This window comes from Bombina bombina, chromosome 5, assembly GCF_027579735.1.
Source record: "Bombina bombina isolate aBomBom1 chromosome 5, aBomBom1.pri, whole genome shotgun sequence".
In the NCBI taxonomy this organism is placed as follows: Eukaryota; Metazoa; Chordata; class Amphibia; order Anura; family Bombinatoridae; genus Bombina; species Bombina bombina.
In genome coordinates this window covers 893,977,977-893,999,393 of record NC_069503.1, presented here as the reverse complement: position 1 = coordinate 893,999,393, position 21,417 = coordinate 893,977,977, and positions in this window count along the sequence as shown.

Below are 21,417 nucleotides of genomic sequence, written 5' to 3'. Positions count from 1 at the left end.
GCCTTGATTGCTGCAACTCTGTCCTCTCTGGTCTCCCCACCTGCCGCCTAGCTCCTTTACAATCCATAATGAATGCCTCTGCCAGACTCATCTTCCTTACACGTCGCTCTTCATCTGCTGCGCCTCTCTGCCAATCCCTTCACTGGCTTCCTCTTGCCTCTAGGATCAAACACAAAACTCTCACTCTTACATACAAAGCCCTCAACTGCACTGCTCCCCCCTACATCTCAGACCTTGTCTCCAGATACTCTCCCTCCCGTCCCCTTCTCTCTGCTCATGACCTCCTACTCTCCTCCTCTCTTGTCACCTCATCACACTCCCGTTTACAGGACTTCTCCAGACTGGCTCCCATCTTGTGGAACTCTCTGCCTCGCTCCACAAGACTCTCTTCTAGTTTTAAACGCTTCAAGTGCTCCCTAAAGACTCTACTGTTCAGGGACGCATACATCCTACGCTGACCTTTCCTATTACCAGTTCCTCTCCTCCACTGTAATCCCCTGAACCCTCTTAGCAAGTAAGCCTAAGAGTCCATCTGTTTGTAGATCACCTTCTTAAGAGCTGACTACAACAGTGCAACTCTTGGCAGGGCCCTCTACCCTATAATTGTTTTGTTGTACTCCCCTTTGTTTATAGCACTGCGGAATCTGTTGGCACTCTACAAATAACCGATAATAATAATAATAATAATATTAAATAGTTAAGAACTATTTAATAGCTAAAATAGTTAAAATAATTACAAAATTACCTGTAAAATAAATCCTAACCTAAGTTACAATTAAACCTAACACTACACTATCAATAAATTAATTAAATAAAATACCTACAATTATCTACAATTAAACCTAACACTACACTATCAATAAATTAATTAAATACAATATCTACAAATAAATACAATGAAATAAACTAACTAAAGTACAAAAAATAAAAAAGAACAAAAAATAAAAAAATATTTACAAACATTAGAAAACTATTACAACAATTTTAAACTAATTACACCTACTCTAAGCCCCCTAATAAAATAACAAAGCCCCCCAAAATAAAAAAATGCCCTACCCTATTCTAAATTAAAAAAGTTCAAAGCTCTTTTACCTTACCAGCCCTGAAAAGGGCCCTTTGCGGGGCATGCCCCAAAGAATTCAGCTCTTTTGCCTGTAAAAAAAACACATACAATACCCCCCCCCAACATTACAACCCACCACCCACATACCCCTAATCTAACCCAAACCCCCCTTAAATAAACCTAACACTAAGCCCCTGAAGATCTTCCTACCTTATCTTCACCATACCAGGTTCACCGATCCGTCCTCGGAAGTCTTGATCCAAGCCTCGGAAGTGTTGATCCAAGCCCAAGCGGGGGGCTGAAGAGTGACGTCCATCCTCGGGCTGAAGTCTGGATCCAAGCGGCGGCTGAAGAAATCCATCATCGGGCTGAAGTCGGAAGTCCATCATCGGGATGAAGTCTTCTATCAAGCCGCATCTTCAATTTTCTTTCTTCTGGAGCGGAGCGGAGCCATCTTCTTTCCAACCGACGCGGATCCAACCTCTTCAACCGACGCCTACTCGCAGAATGACGGTTCCTTTAAGGGACGTCATCCAAGATGGCGTCCCTCTAATTCCGATTGGCTGATAGGATTCTATGAGCCAATCGGAATTAAGGTAGGAATATTCTGATTGGCTGATGGAATCAGCCAACCAGAATCAAGTTCAATCCGATTGGCTGATCCAATCGGCTGATCGGAACAGCCAATAGAATGCAAGCTCAATCTGATTGGCTGATCCAATCAGCCAATCGGATTGAACTTGAATCTGATTGGCTGATTCCATCAGCCAATCAGAATTTTCCTACCTTAATTCCGATTGGCTGATAGAATCCTATCAGCCAATCGGAATTCGAGGGACGCAATCTTGGATGACGTCCCTCAAAGGAACCGTCATTCGGCGAGTAGGCGTCGGTTGAAGAGGTTGGATCTGCGTCAGTTGGAAAGAAGATGGCTCTGCTCCGCTCCAGAAGAAAGAAGATTGAAGATGCGGCTTGATAGAAGACTTCATCCCGATGATGGACTTCCGACTTCAGCCCGATGATGGATTTCTTCAGCCGCCGCTTGGATCCAGACTTCAGCCCGAGGATGGACGTCACTCTTCAGCCCCCCGCTTGGGCTTGGATCAAGACTTCCGAGGCTTGGATCAAGACTTCCGAGGACGGATCGGTGAACCTGGTATGGTGAAGATAAGGTAGGAAGATCTTCAGGGGCTTAGTGTTAGGTTTATTTAAGGGGGGTTTGGGTTAGATTAGGGGTATGTGGGTGGTGGGTTGTAATGTTGGGGGGGGGTATTGTATGTGTTTTTTTTACAGGCAAAGAGCTGAATTCTTTGGGGCATGCCCCGCAAAGGGCCCTGTTCAGGGCTGGTAAGGTAAAAGAGCTTTGAACTTTTTTAATTTAAAATAGGGTAGGACATTTTTTTATTTTGGGGGGCTTTGTTATTTTATTAGGGGGCTTAGAGTAGGTGTAATTAGTTTAAAATTGTTGTAATATTTTTCTAATGTTTGTAAATATTTTTTTATTTTTTGTAACTTAGTTCTTTTTTATTTTTTGTACTTTAGTTAGTTTATTTCATTGTATTTATTTGTAGATATTGTATTTAATTAATTTATTGATAGTGTAGTGTTAGGTTTAATTGTAGATAATTGTAGGTATTTTATTTAATTAATTTATTGATAGTGTAGTGTTAGGTTTAATTGTAACTTAGGTTAGGATTTATTTTACAGGTGATTTTGTAATTATTTTAACTATTTTAGCTATTAAATAGTTCTTAACTATTTAATAGCTATTGTACCTGGTTAAAATAAATACAAAGTTACCTGTAAAATAAATATAAATCCTAAAATAGCTACAATATAATTATAATTTATATTGTAGCTATATTAGGGTTTATTTTACAGGTAAGTATTTAGCTTTAAATAGGAATAATTTATTTAATAACAGTTAATTTATTTAGTTAGATTTAAATTATATTTAACTTAGGGGGGTGTTAGTGTTAGGGTTAGACTTAGCTTTAGGGGTTAATCCATTTATTACAGTAGCGGCGAGATTAGGGGTTAATAATTGAAGTTAGGTGTCGACGATGTTAGGGAGGGCAGATTAGGGGTTAATACTATTTATTATAGGGTTATTGAGGCGGGAGTGAGGCGGATTAGGGGTTAATAACTTTATTATAATAGCGGTCCGGTCAGCAGATTAGGGGTTAATAAGTGTAGGCAGGTGGAGGCGACATTGTGGGGGGCAGATTAGGGGTTAATTAATATAATATAGGGGTCGGCGGTGTTAGGGGCAGCAGATTAGGGGTACATAGGGATAATGTAAGTAGCGGCGGTTTACGGAGCGGCAGATTAGGGGTTAAAAATAATATGCAGGGGTCAGCGATAGCGGGGGCGGCAGAATAGGGGTTAATAAGTGTAAGGTTAGGGGTGTTTAGACTCGGGGTACATGTTAGGGTGTTAGGTGCAGACGTAGGAAGTGTTTCCCCATAGAAAACAATGGGGCTGCGTCAGGAGCTGAACGCGGCTTTTTTGCAGGTGTTAGGTTTTTTTTCAGCTCAAACAGCCCCATTGTTTTCTATGGGGGAATCGTTCACGAGCACGTTTTTGAAGCTTGCCGCGTCCGTAAGCACCGCTGGTATCGAGAGTTGCAGTGGCGTTAAATTATGCTCTACGCTCCCTTTTTGGAGCCTAACGCACTGAAAACCCTGCCATTCTGTGAACTCTAAATACCAGCGGTATTTAAAAGGTGCGGCCAGAAAAAAGCACGCGTAGCTAACGCACCCCCTTGGCCGCAAAACTCCAAATCTAGGCGTTAGAGTCTTATAATTAAATCATGGAAAAGCAGAATAACAAAGTAAAATAAATTATAGATGAACACAAATCAAATCAAACAAGGAGAGCTTAAAAGTGAATATTGTAAGTAATAACCCACGAAAAATATAGATTGAGAGAAAAAAAAAAGAAAACTGGGGCACGTATACCAAAATAAACAGTGTTCTATATACTTAGTTGTTTGTGTACGTTAATAGAAAGTCAGTCATTCCACTGATGTGCTGTTAACAAGATAAGAACTGCTTGTAGTTGTGAGGCAATTGAGTTTCTTAAATCTCAAAAGCCTAAATGACTCAAGGAAACCAGAAGAGTTGTTTATGTTCCCCATAAGCTGCAGTAACTCCGGAATCACTAAGCCGCAAGGCCAAGCTACACTGGCGTCACCCTTATCTGATCTTAAGAAAGAATATGGTTTTAAAGGCATGACTCCAGATCGCTGAGCAGAATCCCTGGTGAGTACCTCCATGATTGCGATTGTCTCAGTACCTCTGTGTGAACCAAGCACGCCGAAGCTGACAGTGTCTGTTTCTGTACGGACACTTAAGTTTAGGCTTTTACTGTATCCCCCAAGCGCTCAATCTCTTTGAGGTTCACCGACTTCTGAGAAGGCCGTTCTTACAGCCTCCATGTCTTGAAAGCAATATTTTAGGGGTTGATAGCAGGAGCTGGGGCACCAAATAGTGCAGTGGTGAAGCCAACCACTGTGTCTTTTGTGAGAGTTGTGGCGGGGGTAGGGATAAGTGCCTCTCTTATCTTGTCTATAAGAGCATCGTGATTAGCCTTCAGAACATTTCCAAGGTCAGCCAAAAGAACTGTAGTGGCCTCCATGTTCCAAATAAATGTGTGTAAAGAGGAAATAGCAAGTAGACATCTAAAAAGCACTCATATAGCACTGCGCTACGGCAGAGATCCAAAAATGCACTGCTGGGGTTGTTGAAGTGAGGCCGCAACCTCAAAAGAAGCTCTGGTATAATTATGCTGATCCCAATTGCATAAATAATATCTGCTTTGGGTAAAAAAAAATGAATCTGCATCAAATGTGGTAAAAGTTCACATCAGATGGCTGCATTAGACGAGGACTTTCTGCGGATCAAGCTAGAAAGCAGGTGGCGAACACAATAATGTGTGTTTTAAAGTAATTAACCTAACAACACCAAGAAGTGTCTTTTTTTGTTTGTGGCATGCTTTATACAGTACTGCTATTTGCATGAGGAAGGGGAAAGAATGGATATAGTCTCAAAAAGGTGATCCCTACTAATTAGCAAATATTGGCACAATATGCACAATCAGGAAGGAAAATTAGATCACCAGACAATTGAGCATGAACTAACATGTGAAATGGGCTTTTTGTACATAATTAGCTATTTTCCTTAGCATTATTTAAGCAAATATTCCCTTGATCTCTGCAAGGTAAAGAGGAATCTATACACAGTTGTGTAAGTCACATTGCCATGACATTTCTGGAGCATCTGCCAAGAAACGCAAGTTTCAAAAGGCTAAAACAACTTATTCCAAAGCAGACATGCTGACATTGTCATGTGGTTCACTGATTTTACTTTGCGACCTTCATAAATACTGACTGTAGCAATTAATGCCAATGAAATTAATTGAAATACAGGCCTCTTAACAAAGGGTGTATCAATCATTAGGTTACCAAGGCAGCATTTTGCCAGGTCAGTGAGACCTTTATTTATCATGTACACATTTCATATAGACAGTACAGAGTTTGGCACTGAATTCTTTACAGATTTTCTTTTTTTGTTCAACAAGGGATTAATCAAAACCTTAAAGTAACCATGGTGTGCTGTTTATACAGGTATATATATATATATATATATATATATATATATATATATATATATATGTGTGTGTGTGTGTGTGTGTTAAGTGTGTGTGTTTATCAGTGTAATCAAATGTGTGTGTCTGTGTGTGTTTCTATCTGTGTGTGTGCGTCCGTCTGTGCGCCTGTGTGCATGCATCTGTCTGCATGCATCCGTCTGTGTGTGTGTGTGTCTATGTACGTCTATCTGTGTGGCTGTGTGCTTGTCTGCATTCGTCTGTGTGTCTATGTGTGTGTGTGTGTGTGCTTGTCTGCATGCATCTGTGTGTGTGTGTGTGTGTGTGTGTGTGTTTGTGTGTGCGTAGATGATTTACACTCCTTGTTTCCCTCTTTTCAATATTTCTCCCTCTCTTTTTTATCTGGACCTGATGTCCAAAAGCTTTCCGGCCGGGAGAGAAATCATGCAAAATCTGTGGGATTTTTTATATTATAATGTAGGTGTCTCTCCTTCAGATCAAGAACCCTGCATGGTGAGATAAATATCTTTCAAATTCAAATTTGTGTTTTTGACATTTTTTAGGGACCTCTCCATGCTGACTAGATGTCTTAGATCATCTCGCCAGAGCAGAGAGCTTTTGAATATCAGGCCCTCTGTTTCTCCCAATTCCTGTGCGCTAATGCAAGCATTTCTTGATATAGGTGGGAGTAAAAAAAAATCAGTTTCTCTTTAAATCCAGTAATAAGTAACTTGTGAAATATGTGTTAACTGTAAATGGTATATTAATATTTTTTTCACTTTATTTGCATTTGCAAGCTTTTGCAGCTAAAAAGGGTAGGGCTATATTTAAAAAGAGAACCAGGCTTTGGATGAAAACTATGTTCATTATTCTATAACAGAAATGATGAGGCTTAATTACCATTGCAAATGTGAAACTTGGAAATAATGCAAGTGTTTCAATACAGAAAAAATTGTAATATTTCATATTTATTGTAGAAAATAAGAAATTGTAATATATCATATTTATTGTTGTAGAAAGTCGTATGCAAGATGTATATGCAAACTGTATAGAAAAGCACTTTTCTTTATACGGGTATTAAAAGTAACTCACTCTTATAACAACCCCAAAGTTAGTGTACCATACGTAAAGAAATAGACAGCGTTGTTGCTGTATAGTACCTGAAAAAGCCGTAATGGTCCTGTCCTTGGGCGAAAATACAGGAGCTGCTAAGTGTACTTGCCAGTACAGAGACCCTCTTCGCTCCACACGGCCTTCTACCGCACTGCAGGAACTCCAACGGCCAAGACGGATGACGTCACTCTTGACGCGTAGCAGGGGAAGTGAGTATACTAGCCCGGTGCCCGACAAAAGCCCAGAGGGATAAAGCGGTATCCGAACTAGAAAAGTAGTGCAGAACGAGGACAAAGGATCCGCAATCTTCAAAATGAATAAAATTATTTTATTGAAGCAAAAGTTAAAAATATTGGACGCATCCAAGGGAAACAGATAGAGGGCATGTCTAGACTGACATGTTTTAGTGGTTACGCTGTAATCATAGTCATATTGTTTTCCCATGTATAGGAATAGTTGCACTTATGTTCTCATGGAAATATCAATATGCATTTACATATAAGAATATATGCAAGTACATATCTACAAACTTTAAAGTAGACCTATGCCTATAATAAATATTACATATATTAATAAAGTAGAAAATGTAATAATAATAAAACATAGTGGGCTAGATTATAAAAATATCGCGTTCCGGCAAAGGGGCAAATTTGCCTGTTTACGGGTGCGCGATAATTAACCAGCCATTACAAGTGGCTGGTTATTGCTACTGCCAGCTCGTGGTAGCAATAAGCACTCAGGAAATCAACCAGAGATTAGATCTCTGGTTAATTTTTTTAGAAATGCCCCAAAATCCCTCAAAATAGAGGGCATTATAGTTTTGGGGCTTTAAAGTTGGTGGGAGTAGAGTGTTAGAAAAAAAAAACGGCAATGAAAAGTGCCTTTACATTGAGGTCTATGGGAACTGTGTGTTCCCATAGACCGCAATGTAAATATATATGTGCATGATTATAAACATATACTGTATATGTATGTGTTAATATGTGTATATACTTACCCCCTTCGCTGTGCAAGGTTCTAATGCTGTCTCTGACAGCATCAGAACGAGGCCCCCATAGGAGTCTATGGAAGTGTGCTCTCGTGATTTACTTGAAATACCAGTGCACATTATCGTGCATAGGTAATACATAGTGGAGCGCTAATATTGTTTGTAATCTAGCCCAGTATTTGCTTATATTAAAAAAAAATATGTATTATAAATGAATGTGTTTTTGTTTTTGTTTACAGGTGATCATAGGTAAGGAGTGCAGACATTAAAAGTAAATTTTATAGTGTAAGGTTGTGTTACCATAGCAACTGACTGGTTATGGCGCAGTTTTAGAGAAATCCGACATTGGAGGAAATCGTTAACACAACATTAACTTACACCTACATGAAAAGAGCAACTGCATGCACTGCGCAAAATATTTCAAAGGAAACCTGGTAATAAAATGGAGCCGTAAACTACTTTGGTAGCTTACTTCTCCATTTTTTTACAGCTCAATGGAAACAAGCCCAGAGATGTGGCAGTGTTGGTCATGTGAAACCTACCATATCCACTTCCAATCTTTAGAACGGGAACATTTTTAGTTTTAAGAATTAAATAATAGAAAGAGGGGAACAAAATAAATATTGAAAATCAAAGGTATTTTACTATGCATTATGAAATATTTTGTATTACAATCGTCCTTGAAATGAATATAATGTAGTTGAAAATGTCTTGGATACAAATATAAATATTCATAAATGAATATCAGAAAAAAATATTCATATTAATATTTAGCAATACACCTAGTAGTCATTTTTATCCAATAATTAAATCTCTGTTATTCCACATTGTTAGAAATGTATGTTAGGTGCTATTGACAATGACACAGCTGCTGCTTAAAGGGACATGAAACCCATTTGTTTTTTTCTTTTTTACTTATGTTATCAAATTAGCTTTATTTTCTTAGTAATAGAAGTAAATTGGAAAGTTGTTTAAAATTGTATGCCCTATCTGAAACAATGAAAGTTTAATTTCCCTTTAATAGAAGTGGGTTAGCAGTCACATTAAGCTGCTAAAATACCCCCAACAATAAACCCATTCACCTACCCCTTACTAAAGTCCTAAAATAATAGTGACCCTTAAATTTCCATTACTTAAGCAAATAGTAGAGTGTTTAAGTTTAATTTTGATGGCCATTTTTTTTTTTTTAAACAGAAAGGAACCATGAGGAAGCAGAAGACAGTAAACAAGAGGTCCTGTTGCTGTCAGCTGTAAGGGACAAAAAATGAAGCTTGTTTACATAGACATTATGGGGTCTAATTCACTGGAATTCCGCATCGTTATTGTTGCGAGATTGATCCAACCTAGTTATCAAAGCCTCAAGATATGCAAATGTTGAAATTTGTGATGTAACATACGATCCTGCAATCTCAATCCGACGCAGATCGATGCTTACATCATTACAGATGCTCCGATTACCCATAGAAATCAATGGGAGTCTGAAAGCATCCAAAGCTTATGTTCGATGCTGCAAGACAATGAAGTATACCCCATTGATTTCTATGGTAGAAAACAAGTTACGTTTACACCTAACACCCTAACATATACCCCAAGTCTAAACACCCCTAATCTGCCGCCCCTGACATCGCCGACACAAATAAAATGTATTAACCTCTATCCTGCCGCTCCCGGAAAATGCCGCCACTAAATAAACTTATTAACCCCTAAACCTCTGGCCTCCCACATCACCACCACTAACTAAACCTATTAACCCCTAAACCATCAGCCCCCCACATCGCAAAAAACTAAATTAACCTAACTTTAAATTAAAGTTACAACATCCCTATGTTAATATAAATTAAAACTTACCTGTACCTATAAATGATCAAATCAGCCAATAGAATTTCAGTAGCTCTCATCCTATTGGCTGATTTGAACAGCCAATAGGATTTCAGAAGCTCGCCTCCTATTGGCTGATTTGAATTTAAGACTCAAATCAGCCAATAGGAATGCAAGGGACGCCATCTTGAATCCCTTCCCTTGCATTGAAGCTTCAGTTTACGGTGGCAACCGTAAGAAGAAGAGCTCCGCGTCGGATGTCTTCAGAATGGACACGCTCCGTGCCAGCTGGATGAAGATAGAAGAGGCCGTCTGGATGAAGACTCCTTGCTGCCTGGATGATGACTTTGCCGCCTGGATGAAGACTTCTTGCTGCCTGGATGATGACTTCGCCGGCTGGATAGATCCTTCAAGCGGGACTTAATTAGCTGTAAGTGGATTGTCGGGGGTTAGTGTTAGGTTTTTTTAAGGGTTTTTTGGGTGGGTTTTATTTTTAGATTAGGGCCTGGGCAGTAAAAGAGCTAAATGCCCTTTTAAGGGCAATGCCCATACAAATGCACTTTTCAGGGCAATGGGTAGCTTAGGTATTTTTTAGAGTTAGGGTTTCTATTTGGGGGGTTGATTGGGTGGTGGGTTTTACTTTTGGGGGGGTGTTTGTATTTTTTTTGCCAGGTAAAAGAGCTGATATCTTTGGGGCAATGCACCACAAAAGGCTCTTTTAAGGGCCATTGGTAGTTTATTGTAGGCTAGGTTTTTTGGGGTGCTTTTTTTATTTTGATAGAGCTATTAGATTAGGTGTAAAAATTGTTATTTTTCATAATTTAGTGTTTGTTTTTTTTTGTAACTTTTTTTGTTGGTAAATTAGTACTTTTTAATAAGGTTTAATTGTATATTTAAATCATTTTAGTAAGGTTAGTTTTTTTTTTTTTTTAAATCTTTTTATTAAGGTTATTCCAGAGAAAAGAAAAACAACATTACACAATTTGTCAATATCATATACAGTGAGTACATCAATAGTTTTGTTGGTACAAGCTTATGTAATATACTAAAGGAAAACAAGCAAAATTGTAAAGCATCTGAAAATCAGAGTAGTACTTTAGCATAAATGTACAATGTGAATGGAACCTCATTTTTAATTATTTTTAGGGATATACAGTATGTGCCTCCATAGCTTCAAAGGGCCACTCATGGGCCCATAAAAACTTAACTGACTCATAGGAGGGATTATAATATTGGGGATCTTCAAGGGTGCTCAGGGGACCACTTTTGGGCCTCAAACTAGACAAACCTACATTTTATACTTAACTGAAATCAAAAGGAATGCAACCAAGGATCTCCCATTACATATAGATCAAGAATAGCACAGGAGATGCTTCCAACCAGGAGGCACAGTCCCTTCAAAGGGGCTAAAGTTGTATAGAGGGACTATATGGGGGGACTTAAAGAGTTACAACCGAATACCTATGATGTTAAGTAATCCTTTAGAGTTGTAAAAATATAGTATGGTACTAATGCACGTTAGGTAAAAACTAAATGAATAGAAACGGTGTATTTACTTACATTGTTATGGTATTGAGCTAGAATCAACCATACACTTATCAGAATAATAGAGGGCAGTCCCAGTGTGGAAATACAATATTGAAAATGCCAGTGGTAGGAAGGTGACTTATTAATTTATAGCTGGCGCAATAATGAACCTCACATATTAATCTACACAGGCAGAAATATCTAAACATATGGATGAAATCCAATGATATTTACATACTAACAGAGGGTGAGCTCAAAACTAAATTATCTGAGTTATCTCCATGGTCCACAACACTGACTAAGACTAGCAGTTGTCCAATAAGTAAAACATTCTTATTCAGAGTCACTGACCATATTGGAAATTCTAATATTGGGCAAACCTCACAATGGGGACACGGTTGTTCAGGCAGTAAAAGCCTTCATAGGAAGTCCTCATAAAGAAGGTTGACAGTATAGGTATGGCAGGTATGTCTATTGGGGGCCACTGTGAAACTTGAAAACAGTACATAGACCAGTTGATGAAAAACTGCTTATGCAGATTGCAAGGCATGTAGTCGTTGGGCCCCTAGCTATCATATTGCAAAACTGTCAGCCTATTCCGGAGCGTAGGGCTACACCACCTGCCCTGAGGTGAATTTTCCCACAGGTCCCCTTGTACCTACAGAGGTGATCATTCCTGAGGTGTTCTTTGTTCCCAAAGAGGAAATCAAAGCTGGCCCAGAGCAACCACTGCACGCTCCAGCTGCACATCCTCAAAGTCAGCGGACCAGCCTGATCGCCGGCAAGAGGCAGAGTCATGAGTAGTTGGTGACCCCTCGCGGTTTGACAGGGCCACATGTACACTGCAGGATCACTTCTTGTAGACTCAGCTGCGGCGATCTGATCGCACAGCAACAGACCCGGCTCCCTCATGGCAAATTTCCGGAACTGGGCATGGCACTCCTGGATCGCCACACCACTGTGGAGCGGCACAGAGGCCGCTGGGCATCCACTCAAGCGCTCGGGATCATCGGCACAGCAGGAGGTAAGCACTGCATGGGGTACTTTGTTCTCTGCAACACCATCCAATTTTCCTTCCGTAACGAGCAAAGATGTGGGTCTCCTGCGTGTGGTTGCCTGGAAGGGTGCTAGATGGCCATCCGGCTCTGTAGCTTCATCGCTCTCACAAGGTTTACCGGCAGAAGAGGTTGGTGATACACTCGAAGTGAAAGTTTCAGGAGGAGGCCGGAGTGTATTTCTAAGAGCGCTTGAGAAGACCTCTTGATAGTAGGAGAGCAAGTTGCTGAACTCTCCGATAAAATGCGCATCCTCCATGCTAGATACATCCATGTTAGGGGACACTCAGTAGCAATCAGCTGAGTGTTCAGGGAATTGATGTTATTGATAGTTATGACTAGTTAGTGAGATAAAGTTCTTGAAGATCTTTATGCTAAGTTTTTGCAACGAAACCACGGCGTTGCGCGACGGCAGAGCCCTAAGGAATCTCTACCGGGGGGTTTAGTTGGAGGCCGCAACCTCAGTATAAGCTTCGGTGCTCTGGTGCTGACAGCAATTTCAACAAGTTTAAGATCGTCAGGTAGATGATGATTAGCTTGACTGTAACAAGTATTGTTTCTTGCCAAATGGTGACTTATTCCAGTTTTATCAAGCAAATTCTATCTAGGCTGGAGCAGCACACAAAACTGCGACCTATCATGGCCGCCGCCCGGACGTTCCCCCCGGTTAGTTTTTTTTTAATATGTAATTTAGTTTATTTAATTGGTAGTTTAATTAAATTGTAGTATAATAGTTAGGGTAGGTTAATTTATAGTTTAAAATTAGTTTATTTTAATTCTACAGGTAAGTTTTAATTTATATTAAGATAGGGATGTTGTCATTTTAATTTAAAGTTAAGGGGTTGTTAGGTTTAGGGGTTAATAGCTTAATTTATTTTTTTTGCGATGTGGGGGGCTGACGGTTTAGGGGTTAATAGGATTAGTTAGTAGTGGTGATGTGGGAGACCAGAGGTTTAAGGGTTAATAAGTTTATTTAGTGGCGGCGGAATAGGGGTTAATATTTTTATTAGTGGCGGCGATGTTGGGAGAGGCAGATTAGGGGTTAATAGGTTTATTATAGTGGTGGCAATGCGGGAGGGCGGCGGTTTAAGGGTTAATAGGTAGTTTATGGGTGTTAGTGTACTTTGTAGCAGTTTAGCGGGTATAAGTAAAGTTGGGAAAAACCTGAATAACAGCGTAATCGATGACTGTTAGTTAACAACAGTCCAATGCTCATTGCCCTGTACTTGGTGCGCAGGTTTTTGATGGCTTTTTTAAAAAATATGGAGATCGTATTCAGATCCGCGGCAGCAATGTCTGACGGGCGCATTGACGCCAGTGAATGCACTTAGATTGACGCTTTGATAAATAGACCCCTAAGGGTTGAAACTTATCTTTTTGATTTTATGTTTGTGAGGAGTGTTACTGACTGTCCAACAATAAAGCAGTGGAAGATCTGCCACTGAGTGAACAGTCCCTAAGTTCCAGTTGTACACAGTTGTGCTCTTGCTGTTAGCGTCAAAATCTAAATAAAAAGCTTTAAATTATCATTAACAAAAATTTTATATGTGTAACTAGTCCTCTTTCATACACATGATATAAATGTTGTGGGTTTAACATTAAGGGATTAGGTGTAAGGTGTGTATTTGAGATGTAGGTTTAGATGGTGTAAATGGGAGTTACAAGGGAGTCATTTGGTTGGATCTCTGCAGTGAGGGTGCATTTAGAGGGGGTTAGTATTGTACTGGAACAATCTCATACCTCTGTTTAATTATGCTGGACAGTGTTATGGTTAATTCCACTGGCACATGGAGAGTATCATGGGTAATTTCACTGGAACATGGACTGTGACATGGTTTGGTTTAATTGCAGCAATGAATATAGGGTCATCAGTGTTTGGGGTTGAGGTTAGGATTTAATTATGGTGAGGTCAATGGTTGATGTTTCAGGGCTATAATACTGGTACCTATATAATATACATACAAATGTTATAGCAGCTGAGATCAGAAGCTCGCTGGTGGATGGTCCTAAGGACCAGTCATCAGGAGTCATATATAGCAATCTGTAACTAAAATGGAGCCGGAGTAAGTAATCCTCTAATCTTTCCCTTTCAGAATCACTTTGCTCCAAATCTAGTCTCACATAAGTTCACTGGGTAGTATGATTTTTAAATCAAAGTCAGTTGGGATTTATTTTAATTTTATTGTCACACAGTGGCAGTAAGTGGGTGAGCATTAAGTCATAGGAGCATTTATTCATAAAGGTAAATAAATTGGTTTTAAATAGTTGATATATATATATATATATATATATATATACAGTATATATATGCCCTATCAGCACACAACTTTGTAACATCCCTAACTTGCTGAAAGTCATGAGCTTTCAAACTTTGGCTTTATGCCAATACCTCCTCCTTGATGTTTATTTGTAATTTCTATTATCATAAATCTGAATTTAAAAATGCTAGATCCACCTTGTGCTTTTGTGTTTTGAGAGGCTGCTGCCAGAATATGCCTTGTCTATGAGATATTGCCTGTTTTTCATCTGATATCTTGCTGAACCATTGTATAATTAAATGTTCTACACTGGGTGTAGACTAGAATTGAATAGCTTTAAATATTATGTATCATGAACTGTAGTCCCTTCTAGATCACAAACCATTAAATATTTTGTCATTTTTTTAATTTTATCAGCTACAACAAATATTACATTGCACATTGTATTATTTTGTTGATTACAGATTTACTAGACTTCAAGATCAAATCTTATCTAGCTCCCTCACAATTTGTTCATTTTGTTGTCCCAAGGGCTAGATTACAAGTGGAGCGCTAAATTATTGCGCTCCTGCAAACAGGCAAATTTGTCTATTTGCGGGAGTGCAATAATAAACCAGCCATTACTAATGTCTGGTTATCACTACCAAAACCTTGTGGTAGCAAATAGCATTCCAAAAATTAACAAGAAATTTTCTAAAAGTGCCCCAAATGCCTTCAAAATAGAGGGCATTGTAGTTTTTTATTAAAATAAAAAGTAGCTTTTTAAATTAAAAATAACTGCACTAGGAAGTAGTGATGTCGCGAACCTAAAAATTTTGGTTCGCGAACGGCGGACGCAAACTTCCGCAACTGTTCGCGAACGGGCGAACCGGGCGAACCGCCATTGACTTCAATAGGCAGGCGAATTTTAAAACACACAGGGACTCTTTCTGGCCACAATAGTGATGGAAAAGTTGTTTCAAGGGTACTAACACCTGGACTGTGGCATGCCGGAGGGGGATCCATGGCAAAACTCCCACGGAAAATTACATAGTTGATGCAGAGTCTGGTTTAGGGCAGAAATCCCCTAACATTCCTAAATTGTTTGGAATAACGTGCTTTAAAACATCAGGTATGATGTTGTATCGATCGGGTAGTGTAAGGGTTACGCCCGCTTCACAGTGACAGACCAAACTCCCCGTTTAACGCACCGCAAACAACCGCAAACAGTCCAATTGCACAACCGCAAACTCCCCATTGCCACGAGATAGATAGATTTGATAGATAGATACATAGATTAGATAGAAAGATCAATAGATGCAGTAGATACATTTGATAGATACGATAGATCGATATATAGATTTGATAGATCAATAGATAGATTTGATAGATAGATAATTTCCCAGACAGAGAATTACAAGACGTGCGGTCTGTGACCCATGGTAAGGTTCCCAGAGGCAGTTGCGGCGCCCGAGGCTCTAATTAGAACAGAGCACTCTGGAACGTATCTGCCCTCGGCCGAAATCGGAACATTCTTTAGCTTTCTATCTGTCGGCCAAATGTCCTTCTGCCAAATGTCCGTCTGCCAAATGTCCTTCTGCATTTTGTCAGAGCACCGCATGCAATCTACTGTGCCAACAGATATGAGTGGTCTGTCAAGTAGTACTATTCTTATCAGTTTAATACCTGTTACGTCCCCTATCAGGGTACGTGTATATGGCATGGATTTTAGGAACCGGGAGATGGAAAAAGATGCTTGGTCGGTCCGGCCACGAGATAGATATATTTGATAGATAGATAGATACATACAGGGAGTGCAGAATTATTAGGCAAGTTGTATTTTTGAGGATTAATTTTATTATTGAACAACAACCATGTTCTCAATGAACCCAAAAAACTCATTAATATCAAAGCTGAATAGTTTTGGAAGTAGTTTTTAGTTTGTTTTTAGTTATAGCTATTTTAGGGGGATATCTGTGTGTGCAGGTGACTATTACTGTGCATAATTATTAGGCAACTTAACAAAAAACAAATATATACCCATTTCAATTATTTATTTTTACCAGTGAAACCAATATAACATCTCAACATTCACAAATATACATTTCTGACATTCAAAAACAAAACAAAAACAAATCAGTGACCAATATAGCCCCCTTTCTTTGCAAGGACACTCAAAAGCCTGCCATCCATGGATTCTGTCAGTGTTTTGATCTGTTCACCATCAACATTGCGTGCAGCAGCAACCACAGCCTCCCAGACACTGTTCAGAGAGGTGTACTGTTTTCCCTCCTTGTAAATCTCACATTTGATGATGGACCACAGGTTCTCAATGGGGTTCAGATCAGGTGAACAAGGAGGCCATGTCATTAGATTTTCTTCTTTTATACCCTTTCTTGCCAGCCACGCTGTGGAGTACTTGGACGCGTGTGATGGAGCATTGTCCTGCATGAAAATCATTTTTTTCTTGAAGGATGCAGACTTCTTCCTGTACCACTGCTTGAAGAAGGTGTCTTCCAGAAACTGGCAGTAGGACTGGGAGTTGAGCTTGACTCCATCCTCAACCCGAAAAGGCCCCACAAGCTCATCTTTGATGATACCAGCCCAAACCAGTACTCCACCTCCACCTTGCTGGCGTCTGAGTCGGACTGGAGCTCTCTGCCCTTTACCAATCCAGCCACGGGCCCATCCATCTGGCCCATCAAGACTCACTCTCATTTCATCAGTCCATAAAACCTTAGAAAAATCAGTCTTGAGATATTTCTTGGCCCAGTCTTGATGTTTCATCTTGTGTGTCTTGTTCAGTGGTGGTCGTCTTTCAGCCTTTCTTACCTTGGCCATGTCTCTGAGTATTGCACACCTTGTGCTTTTGGGCACTCCAGTGATGTTGCAGCTCTGAAATATGGCCAAACTGGTGGCAAGTGGCATCTTGGCAGCTGCGCGCTTGATTTTTCTCAGTTCATGGGCAGTTATTTTGCGCCTTAGTTTTTCCACACGCTTCTTGCGACCCTGTTGACTATTTTGAATGAAACGCTTGATTATTCGATGATCACGCTTTAGAAGCTTTGCAATTTTAAGAGTGCTGCATCCCTCTGCAAGATATCTCACTATTTTTGACTTTTCTGAGCCTGTCAAGTCCTTCTTTTGACCCATTTTGCCAAAGGAAAGGAAGTTGCCTAATAATTATGCACACCTGATATAGGGTGTTGATGACATTAGACCACACCCCTTCTCATTACAGAGATACACATCACCTAATATGCTTAATTGGTAGTAGGCTTTCGAGCCTATACAGCTTGGAGTAAGACAACATGCATAAAGAGCATGATGTGGTCAAAATACTAATTTGCCTAATAATTCTGCACTCCCTGTAGATTAGATAGATAGATAGATAGATCAATAGATGCAATAGATACATTTGATAGATACGATAGAAAGATAGATTTGATAGATCAATAGATAGATTTGATAGATAGATAATTTCCCAGACAGAGAATTACAAGACGTGCGGCTGCGACCCATGGTAAGGTTACTTCCTTTTGCACAATCGAGTACAGGTTGGGGATTGCCTTTTGTGCAAAGAAATTTTGGCTGGGTACCTTCCACTGCGGTGTCCCCTATCAGGGGACGGGTATATGGCATGGATTTTAGGAACAGGGAGATAGAAAAAGATGCTTGGTCGGTCCTCCTACTTGAAATTTGGGGCACTGTGCGTGCAATCTACTGTGCCACCAGATATGAGTGGTGTGTTAAGTAGTACTATTCTTATCAGTTTAATCCCTGTTACGTCCCCTATCAGGGGACGTGTAAATGGCATGGATTTTCGGAACCGGGATATGGAAAAAGATGCTTGGTTGGTCCTGCCACGAGATAGATAGATTTGATAGATAGATAGATAGATAGATAGATACATAGATTAGATAGATAGATCAATAGATGCAATAGATACATTTGATAGATACGATAGATAGATAGATAGATAGATAGATAGATTTGATAGATCAATAGATAGATTTGATAGATAGATAATTTCCCAGACAGAGAATTACAAGACGTGCGGTCTGGGACCCATGGTAAGGTTACTTCCTTTTGCACAATCGAGTACAGGTTGGGGATTGCCTTTTGTGCAAAGAAATTTCGGCCGGGTACCTTCCACTGTGGTGTCCCCTATCAGGGGATGTGGTCGTGTATATGGTATGGATTTTAGGAACCGGGAGAAGGAAAAAGATGCTTGGTCGGTCCTCCTACTTCAAATTTGGGGCACTGCGCGTGCAATCTACTGTGCCACCAGATATGAGTGGTGTGTAAAGTAGTACTATTCCTATCACTTTAATCCCTGTTACGTGCCTTTTTTTGTTTTATTTTTTGAAGCCACAGTGCAGCACCAGAGGCCAGAAAAATTTGGCATGTACACATGCCTGAAAAATTAGGTATTGTTGCAGCCGCTGCTGTAGCAGCGGCCAGAAAAATTGATGTTTGTTTCCCTGGCAGAAAGTGCCCTAAAACATTGCGGCTTGAACCCTAGTTGGTGGCGGATAAGTCACGCAAGTCATCCGGCATTCAAAGATAACATACAGCAGCTTGTGGACCATTTATAGCCCAAGGCAGATCATCTAATTAGGCCTTTTTTACTCGAATGTATCACCCAATGACAGTCCCTTTCGGGATCCATCCCTCATTCATCTTAATAAAGGTGAGGTAATCTAGACTTTTTTGACCTAGGCGACTTCTCTTCTCAGTGACAATGCCTCCTGCAGCACTGAAGGTCCTTTCTGAAAGGACACTTGAAGCGGGGCAGGCCAGAAGTTCTATAGCAAATTGGGATAGCTCAGGCCACAGGTCAAGCTTGCACACCCAGTAGTCAAGGGGTTCATCGCTCCTCAGAGTGTCGAGATCTGCAGTTAAGGTGAGATAGTCTGCTACCTGTCGGTCGAGTCGTTCTCTGAGGGTGGACCCCGAAGGGCTGTGGCGATGCATAGGAGTTAAAAAGCTCTGCATGTCCTTCATCAACAACACGTCTGTTAAGCGTCCTGTCCTTGCCGGCGTGGTCGTGGGAGTCGGAGGATTACTTTCACCTCTTCCCCTGTTAGATTCCCATTGTGCTGTGACATCACCCTTATACGCTGTGTAAAGCATACTTTTTAATTTATTTTGGATCTGCTGCATCCTTTCCGATGCAGAAATTTGGTAACATTTCAGGCACTTTATGCTTATATCGGGGGTCTAGTAGTGTGGACACCCAGTACAGGTCCTTCTCCTTCAGCTTTTTTATACGAGGGTCACTCAACAGGCATGACAGCATGAAAGACCCCATTTGCACAAGTTTGGATGCCGAGCTACTCATGTCCCGTTCCTCACCCTCAGTGATCTCACTGAAGGTATCTTCTTCCCCCCAGCCACGTACAACACCACGGGTACCAGATAGGTGACAACGAGCACCATGGGATGCCTGTTATGGTTGGTCTTCCTCCTCCTCAAAGCCACATTCCTCCTCTGACTCCTCTTCCTCACAATCCTCTTCCAGCGTTGCCGCTGGTCCAGCAAGCGATGCTGATAAGGCTGTTTCTGTTGGTGATGGTGATCACAACTCTTCCTCTTCCTCTTCACGCTCATCTACGGCTTGATCCAGCACTCTTCGCAGGGCACACTCCAGGAAGAAAACAAATGGTATGATGTCGCTGATGGTGCCTTCGGTGCAACTGACTAGGTTTGTCACCTCCTCAAAAGGACGCATGAGCCTACAGGCATTGTGCATGAGCGTCCAGTAACATGGCAAAAAAATCCCCAGCTCCGCAGAGGCTGTCCTAGCACCCGGGTCATACAAATACTCGTTAACAGCTTTTTCTTGTTGGGGCAGGCGGTCGAACATTAGGAGTGTTGAATTCTAACGTGTCTGGGCTGTCGCAAATCAAGCGCCTCACTGGCATGTTGCTTCTCCTCTGGATATCTGCAAAATTCGCCATGGCCATGTAGGAACGCCTGAAATGGCCACACACCTTCCTGGCCTGCTTCAGGACATCTTGTAAGCCTGGGTACTTATGCACAAAGCGTTTTACGATCAGATTACACACATGTGCCATGCACTGCAAATGTGTCAACTTGTCCAATTTCAATGCCGCCAACAAATTACTTCCGTTGTCAGAAACCACTTTGCCGATCTCCAGTTGGTGCGGAGTCAGCCACTGATCCACCTGTGCGTTCAGTGCGGATAGGAGTGCTGTTCCGGTGTGACTCTCTGCTTTCAGGCAAGTCAACCCCAAGATGGCGTGACACTGCCGTATCCGGGATGTGAAATAGTACCTGCGGAGCTGGGGAGTGCTGTTGATGTGGAGAAAGACGCAGCAGCAGAAGAGGACTCAGCCGAGGAAGAGGTTATGGAAGAGGATGGAGTAGCAGGAGTAGAGGAGGTGCATAGATTAGATAGCAGAGCCACGCATTCCATGTTTGGCAGCCGTCAGCAGGTTTACCCAATGTGCAGTGTAGGTGATATACCTGCCCTGACCATGCTTTGCAGACCAGCTATCAGTAGTCAGATGGACCCTTGCCCCAACACTGTGTGCCAGACATGCCATTACTTCCTTTCGCACAATCGAGTACAGGTTTGGGATTGCCTTTTGTGAAGAGAAATTTCGGCCGGGTACCTTACACTGTGGTATCCCAATAGCTACAAATTGTTTGAACGCCTCAGACTCCACCAGCTTGTATGGTAAAAGCTGGCGGGCTAAGAGTTCAGACAAGCCAGCTGTCAGACGCCGGCAAGGGGGTGACTTTGGGACATTGACTTCTTACGCTCAAACATGTCCTTGACAGACACCTGACTGTGGGCAGATGAGCAGGAACTGCTACGGAAGAGAGACGGAGTGGCGGATGGTTGAGAAGGGGCAAGGTGGACAGCAGTGGTTGACGTGGCTGAAGATGCTGGACCAGGAGGAGGATGGCGGCTTTGAGTTTGTGTGCTGCTTCTACTCATATGTTCATCCCATCGGCGTTTGTGATGTGAGATCATGT